The sequence below is a fragment of the Centroberyx gerrardi genome, chromosome 9 (genome assembly GCF_048128805.1).
Source record: "Centroberyx gerrardi isolate f3 chromosome 9, fCenGer3.hap1.cur.20231027, whole genome shotgun sequence".
Lineage (NCBI taxonomy): Eukaryota > Metazoa > Chordata > Actinopteri > Beryciformes > Berycidae > Centroberyx > Centroberyx gerrardi.
Genome location: NC_136005.1, coordinates 6,094,253 through 6,103,410, shown reverse-complemented (window position 1 = coordinate 6,103,410; position 9,158 = coordinate 6,094,253).

Sequence of the window (9,158 nt, the reverse complement as noted above, 5' to 3'; positions counted from 1 at the left end):
TCTTTTTATTATCTTTTTTGTAATAAGTGAAAATCCCGCAGCATCTTGTGCAGACTATGCCATTATGGCCATGTGCTAATTGAAAAAACACAATCTCAGTCTGCTTGATATAAATGAGATTGGCTTACTGGCTTATTCCCAAAGCAGAGTAATTGTCTTTTAATTTTTAAAACAATGATCGACAACCAGGGGCGACGTTTCAGCACAAGCCAAGGTATGGCAGTGTGACATCACAATGCCTCAACTACCCAGAGGGCATCTGAGAAACATAAACTTAATTTCCAGCTCGCTATATGCTATTAGTACCACTTTTAGCAGATATAATGCTATCCATATAACCCAAAACAACAAGGTATAACTATGTAAAAAAAAAAAGCATCGATTACTTCGATATGACATCACCCCCCCCCCCCCAAATTTGGTACATATACCCTATTAGAGATAATTCAGAACCTTGGACAGCAAAGGCCTAATTATACCAATTCTAGTGGACAGCGAACAAAAGAGAAAAAAAGAAAAGAAAGAAAAGGCAGATATAGCATATGAGCACATTTATTGCCATTTAAAGAAAATCAAACTACACTGAACACATTATTACAAAATTGCCTCCTTGCCTCGCTAATCAGTTTCAATACACAGGTGCGATTACAAACCTGCCTTGTCAATCAATGTATAAGTATCTGTTGAGAATGAGTGCAATAACCGTGAAGTCCATTGGCTGCCACGCCATACGCAATATTCATATTAAGTGCTTCTCTCTCCTACATTCTCTCTGCTATTTCGGCTCTCACCTACTGCCATCACACACACACACACACACACACACACATACACACGCACTGCACCTGTCATTAATTAAAAAAAAACGGCTTTGGCTGAGCGTCCTATTACCACAGTGAGAAACAATTAATCATACAGTGATCTTGCTGCCCTACCTTATGGTGCAGTGGTTTGGTTTAGTCCATTAGAGGGGACGCCTCGGCCTTAGCTGGGCAGTCCGTCACCAGTTCATTTACTGTAAGTGTTTTCAGCAGCTGAGGCTCCGCAGCCGTGAGCATTAGGTGGGTCAGTCTGTCATCACTCATTGTTCTGAGATAACGTTTGGTAAAAAAATCCATCTATTGATATTTGTTTTCATTTCAAGATGCGATTGGCAAACTCGCGCCTGTTCTCTCAACAGATTACAGTACAGAGCAAGTAAGCCTGAAAAAAACGTATCGGCCTGCACAGAAAGTAACTGGAGAAGTACATTATTGCAGGGAAATTGCGCATTAATTGCAGTGAAGGGAAGGGAAGTAATTTATTTTCGGCTGATCTATTTTTGATTTAGAGAAAATTTTTAAAAAAAAAGTGCTGAATTCTTTGTTTGTTTAATTACTATAGACTTCTGAATCTATCTGAATTACTCCATGAAGCCAAGGTGTGGCGGCAACTGCCATACACTGCCATACCCAATCTACGCCCATGTCGACAATAGGTCCCAGTACAAATGATTTTGCTGGGCCCTTCCCCACATGCACACACACACACACACACACACACACACACTTCCACACACACTACTACACTACCACCTTCTGCATCATGTACAGATTAGCAGGCATATAAATCAGAGAGCAGATAATTACAGAAATACACAGACAGTAACCTGGTCAGCACCACGGTCAGCAGCCCTCTGATCTCTACATCAAACAAACTTCCCTCATATTGCCTCCAGCTTTAACACTGCAACCATGCAACGCAACACACACACAGCAACATAGATCAAGCTGGCTCTCACCAGTTGTACATGCTAAGGAGCCCAATAATCACAAAACAAACGACCATCAAAACAACATTACTCATAGGCCCTAATAAGGCTGTGGGTGCAACACACTCCTACACGCTCTGAAACATTACAGCACCTGTTCACACAATAATTTCCATTTACTTTATCATACAAGCACAGTGGCCTACTATCATACGGGCGCGGCAGCCTAATAAATTGATTATTTGGCAGTGACACGGCCTAGTGATCACTATTGTTGCACATGCAAATCTCCAATTCCTTGCCAAACCAAACTGAACATCGTACTCACTCATTAGAAGTCGACTTGTCAGGCCTTGTGCTGGGCAAAAGTTTTCATCAAACAGTTAGTGTCAGCATACACACAGTATAACTGTAATCGACCCACTGAACTGTCAAACAAGTAAATTGCAGGTATCGTATCGAACCATTCAGAACTGATGCTTTCAGGCAACATTTTATTTCCAGAAAGAGTGTATCGATGGGTTCGACACAGAGACAGAGAAGGAAATTAAGCCCAGTGGCTGAGCTTGCATGGAGACTGCCTTATTTGATTTCTGACAGTCAGGATTTGTTAAGTAGATGTTCCTCTCTAGGGTTCTGATGTTTTCACAGCTCCTGCATTAGTTGTTGTTTTGTTCTTCAATTCGACTTGTTTGCAGTTTATGGATATCTTCCCCTCGCTGTCCTGTTAAAACAAAGTGTCCTGCAGCCCAAACTTTGGTAGCAACTAAGCTGTCGTTGAGTCAAACCCATTTAATTCCTTTTATTTTTATTGTAATGAAACACTCTTTGATGAGTGTTGTGAGACGTTGAAGCACTCAACATAAAAGGTTTGTAACACTGGGTAACTGGGTGTAACACAACATTTCTGTCAACATGTGTTGCATTTTGCAAGGGATACCTTGGTATTTTACCTTTAGTTGGTTATTTGTTTTTCACTGCACATGTCTCACACTGTGGGAAGAGTTTCTATATTTGACCTAAAACATCCAGAAGACAAATCCAAGACCCCGTGTCACTGCCCAAAATGAAGATCTCACAGTCAAAGCTCACAAACCCATTTTGTCTGCAGGCGGCACCATCTGGGCGATGAACTTGATTCTTTGCCGAAACTTATCAAATGTCATAAAATGGCTATCATCCTTCCAGTCTCGTCTGTTACTCAACTATATCTGCCAAAAGTTTTCTTCTTCTTTTTCATGTAGTCTCCAGAAGTTTGGGTAGCGCACACATACACAGTATTGAGCACAAGTATACACACAGTAACATTTAGATACGTTTTTTGTTATCAGACCTTTCTGAGAAAATATCGCTTTAACTTTCACCTGGAATTCCTTTTCTATTACAGCTTCTGAAAGAATAAAATGGGTTTACAGAAGTCAGAAGACCTTCAGCAAAGCAGAAAATACCTATCCAAAATGCCTTAAAGATAAGTGAAAACACAAGAAACACCGGTGCTAAATGTCACTCAAATGTCACACCATGTATTACATTCAAATTAACTGAACTTGAACGGATTCCGTCTGTCCAAATGAAGATATAAAATCTTGGCATTACTTTCGAAAAAGTGGCAATCCTAACTTTAAGAGGAGAATTCTGATTGACTGGGGAAAAAAGCGAGATAATTTATAATTCAGGATCAAACGGCTGGTAAACGAGCTATAAGATTAAGACAGACAGTGACCCCAGTGTGGTTTCAGAGGACTGGCTGCTATGAAAAGGTCCTTGGTCCCTTGGTTGAGGTTGGCCTTTTGTCAACCTTTAAACTGAGTCCTACTACAGCTGAGTTTGATGTCTCCGAGGAACAGATTGAAGTGCGTTTGAAAATCCAGTAGCATCAAACCAATCATGGACTTCCCGGCAAAAAATCTTGCTTTCCTCAGAACATGGAAAAAATCTGCCAGTGGTGTGCGATAATTTCACCTGCTCCCAAATGCAATTTCACCAATTTTGAGAGACAGTATCTTAAAATGAGGTGGATTACTCCACCAGTATCAAGATGATGTCTCTTGATTCAAGAGAACCTGCGAAACAAGTTGATGTTCATTGGAAGTGAAATTATCTTACCCTGTTGGCAGATTGTTTTGACAAAAAAAAATAAAAATGACATTTTGCCTTAAGAAATGTAAGAATGTAAATGTAAATTCTGTGTCAAGATAGGCATAATTTGCAGTGTACACAGTTCTCCCAAAAATGAATTATTCATAAAGCCTGATAGATGACGATGGGGACCTTGGCGGGTAATTGTGCGCTCCATCTGTCACCATGCTGCCCTGACTTGGAGAATGAGCGGAACTTTAGAAATATGACATGATATACAACCCCATATGAGTAATACGTTATGACTTTTCTCCAATGCCCTACTGGCCTCAGATGATGGTTGGCCTTGAGTCTCATTATAACCCATAAGCACGCATCTACTGTAGACTGCACACAGTATTCAGCGGGTGTTCACACAATTTCCTGTCTTCAGGTCCAAATACTATCTGAAGTGATAGCAAATAATTGCTGTAGTTCTAAGCCTTTTCCCACTTTAAATGCAGAGACATTTCTCTGCAGGAATAGGAGGTTAATCCATAGAAAGGAATACAACAGAAATACACTCAACATGATTATAGATGCCGTTTTCCACTTGATTTTATCAATGTCTTCATCTCATTGCAAACTTTAAATAATTGCCCTATGCTGGCAGAATGAGCTAATATTAGCTTCAGTCATCATTAGTGTTTGGACCCAAGTCTGTACTGGCAGACTCTAGATGAGGAGCACACACACACACACACACACACACACACACACAGCGCAGCATTCACTGTGAGTGGGCTGCATTGGATTAGACTCACATGCTGAGCCTAGAATCTTTAACAGTGCAGTCTGTGAATTGTGTATAACAAGTAAGAATCATGGAGCAAATAATAATGACTTTATTTGTATAGCAAGGACAAATAAAAGACATCAACACAAGGTTACACAAGAAAAGAAGAAGAAGGAGCAGCAAATAAAAACACATAGCTGTCAGGGTGAGGGTGGATTTGGACGCTGGTTGAGGTATGAGGTTAAACCAACAACAATAGTGGAAAGAGACAAAGTGGTACAAATTGGTCTTAAGAAGTGATTTAGAAGACAATTTTTCTTTTTGCCTGATCTCACGTGTCATCAACATCTCCCACGTGGAGGGCAGGTTTTTTTGTGAATTTTGGAAAACACCAGTCACTGTGGCTTGTAGGCAAAACAGTTATTTTCCTGCCATGCATCACACAAACAGTAAAAGCAGAAACCTTGCACGATACTGTCAACACAGTCAGAAAAATCTTGCTGCTCAGCACAGTGATTTCAGAGTCAGCTTGAAAACGATAAACCAACATGTTGCCATAACCACAATTTCTTCTTGTTGCCGTAAGCTGTAAGGCAGAGCTTTCAGTTGGTACTGTAAGAAGGAGTGATCTGTCTTAATGACGTTGAGAAATACTCCCTCGATGTATAATGTGCACACAGGGCGGCCCCAGGCTGAATGGGGCCCAAAGCAGAGTTTATTTTGGGATCCCCCCAATTCCCCTTTTGTGGTCGTGAATCCACCATTCACAAACCAGATTTACCATTATAATATATAGTAAAATATATAGATAACTTCATGGTTGTGTAAAATACTGTAATGCAGATTTATTCCATTTCCATTTTCCATTTTCAAGTGACTGAACACACAGTTTAAAAATCAAATCACATTAACTAAAAATCAAGTCAAGTCTTGGTTTTCCAGTCTCAACCCATGCAAAAGCAAAACCAGTGCAATATTAATGTGATTTTATTTAAATTTGCTTTATACTTACCACTGAATTAATTACATATGTAAGTTAAGTTATTAAGTAGTATAACGTGCCCCCTGGCAGCCATATTGGAGGCCCACAGGTCTTGGCATCTGAGAATAGCTGATATGTTTATTATGATTTATCTCTAGACTTATGCCATCTCATAAGTATCCAACAGACATGGTTAATTTCTGTGCTGTTTTTCGCCCTACAGCACACACTGTGACAACTTAATTTAGTAGTAAATTAACTTTTAGTTAAGCTTGTGCTGTTCCTATCAAGCAAGGCTATTATTGTTCCTACTTTTAAGTTGGCCAGCTACTCTACACTCTTGGCTCTTCTGACACATCACTAGATTTTCACTTAAACCTGCCTGACCAATGTATTTTACCTGATACCATGGCACTGTAGTGTAGGTGTGTGTAGCTTCCCTCTCCGTCGCAGCAGCTAACTTCAGAGTGAAGTCACTCAGCACATCACATAAGCACATGACAGGGCTGAAGCTCTTTAGCAGCCGACTTGGAAGTCCCAGATCTTGGACTTTCCCACCAGCACATGAACGCAGCATCATAGTTATGGCTTGAAACTGAAAATTGTCTAATGGCAAAAAATCCCGGATGTGGATCACCACCAAAATCTAATCAACTGATCTTTGGGCCAAAGGCCATCCGTCCACCAGATTTCAGCCAAATCTGTAACTTTTTCAGATATTGCTAACAGCAGAGGTGAAAACTTAACCTTCCAACTTCATTGGCAGAGGTAAGTAGTATCAAATTGGAGATGGGGACAATTTTAGGTCATGAGAAAAGTAGTAGGGACACTTTTTTTAATTAAAATAAACACTGGCAGAAATTGTACTTTCATATTCATATTTTATTGAAAAAAGAGGAGCTGAAACAACAAAACCAAGATGGTTCCTCCTGAGGGAGGTGGGGTCCTACGCACAACAGTGTCATTTAATGTTTTGTTATGTTGATGCATAACCCGGTGCATAATTATATCTGAATTTGCCCAGGGAAACAATTTTCTAATTTGCTAATCCTTTACTAGGCATGGTACTTTGTGGTAATCCATTTTCTTTGGAATTTTCTGGGCAAATAGCCAACCGGCTTTTTCGGTTCTCAGTTTGACGGTCCCCCATTTCTTAAAGCAGCCAGAAATAGATCTGTCGAGACTGCAATCTGTCAGGAGTTTGAAAGGGAAAAAACTCTCATGAGTGCAGAGCGCACGAAGCAAAGACACACTCAGGTGGTTTAGGAGGAAGGAGGGAGGAGAAACGGAAGATAATTACAGTCATGATTGGCTGGCTCCATCTGTGGCTGCAGGACAGGACACTGGAGGAAAGCGGCTCTAGCGCTGCTTGACCGGCTGACATTTTCCCTTTGCCTTTGCTGTCAGTGGAGGGAGAATGTCTTGTGACAGGCGGTCTGAGACTCTGCCGACGCCTTCGCGGCCGCTGAACCTCGGGCTCCGGCCGCGCAGGCAGCGGGCACCATGTGGGAGCTGTGATAAGAACATGAAGATACACTGGAGTGTGTTCACGTTAATGCACATATACGTCCGGACAGCTGTGCACATCTGCCAAAGTTGAAAGACTTCTGTATAACCTGTGCTGAAAAAGCATGAATAATGGATAATCCTTATTGTGATATGCTGTTGACTAGGGGTGTAACGGTACGTGTATTCGTCCCGAACCGTCACGGTACGGACGTGACGGTTCGGTGCATGCAGTCGTACGGAGAATACGCGGTATGTGCGAAGATTGATGAACGTAATGCGGAACCATCTTTCACAAGCGCGAGTTCCACCCGGAAACCTTAAGCTGTAAGCCAACAACAGTTAGCAACATGCCATGCTAAGCTTAGCTCAAGCTACTACTGAGTCAGTCACACTATGGCAAGTGCAAATGAGACACAGGAGCTAGAAGACCCGCCTGCTTCTTTCAAATCAGCTGTGTGGGAAAATGTCGGGTTCCCAGTGAACTACGACAGCAATGGAGAGCGAGTGGTGGATCGGACAAGGACGGTGTGTCGGCGTTGTTCGGTATGTGTGCGGAAACACATCGAACATGCTAACGCATATTCGACGGCATCACCCAGATGTGCCAATCACCGGAGCTAGGCAAAAAAAACAGGAGTCCAACTACTTATCCCCGCTGCTTTTAAGCAGCCTCTAGATGCGAAAGCAGGCAGGGCCAAAAACATTACCTGCCACCTCAGTCCCCAGCGAGAGGGTTTTCTCGACGGCAGGTGACATAGTTACTGTCAGATCTGCCCTCACTACTGACAATGTGGACAAACTAATTTTTTTGAAGAAAAACTTGAAAATAGAATGAAGCTTGAGTACCTTTAAGAGGTGCATAATGGCCTTACAGTAGTCACAAGTTAATCACAAATGCGATACATTGCTCCTAAAGGCACAGGTTTTATTTTATCTTATATTTTATTACATTGTATTTATTTTGAATTTTCACACCAGGAGATGTTATTCAGTTCTGTATTGCCTTTTATTTTGCATCAGCCCTATGCCGAAGTAATTGAAACACTCCTTATTATTATTTATTTTGTAGTATTTTCATAACATAAGAGATGCTTTGCAGTTTTGTAGCCGATTGTGACCTATTGCCTTTTGTTTTTTATCAGCCCTACATAAAAATATGACCTATGCGCTGTTTACATTTTACTGCTTAATACACTACAGGCTGTACCAACTACCTCAGGGGGGACTATACGACACTAGGTGGAACAAACTGTAACTTGCACTACTGTCTGTTCAAAATAAATGAAAAGAAACCTAGCCTTATGCATTTGGGGTTTTTTGTTGCTTTTTTCCTGTTGTACCGAACTCGTATCGAACCGTGATGTCCAAACCGTGATGTCCAAACCGTGGTGTGAACCGAACCGTGACTTCTGTGTACCGTTACACCCCTACTGTTGACCATACAGAAACATGCATACACACACACACACACACACACACACACGTGTTTGTGGGTGATAAACTTGCCTTGATCGTAATCTGGGTCAAAGGAGAGCAAACCCAGGAACAGCTTCACTGACTTATACAATGTGACGGTATGACAAGCGCCTGCCAAAACGACTCAAGTCTTGTTAATTTGCTAATTAGATGAAAAGCCCACAGCCCAGCATGCATAATCTCCTCGCACTCCAGGTCAGCATGCGATGCCAGAAATGAGCGAAATCAGCCTTTTTTTTTGTCAGTAATCTGGCTGTTATGTTTTTTTCTCTCCCTCCCTTCCCATTCCCTCTCAGTCTCCTCTCAGAATAAAAGCCCAGCTCTTTTCCTCACACTTTAACCGTGCCTGCATTTGAGGATGAAACAAAACAGCACAGTTTGGTTTGTGGTGTGTGAATAATGTAGCTGTTATTATCCTGTGATACTGGAAAAGGAGCAAAACACTGAACTCCAATTCAAACTCTATTCAGTCCTGCAACAATTAAAATCCCTGAAGTGGAAAAAAAAGAACTATTCTCTAAATTGCATTATCACATAAATGAAAGCAGAAGAGTACTTCGCAAAACTCAAAGGAGTAGATAGTGAGA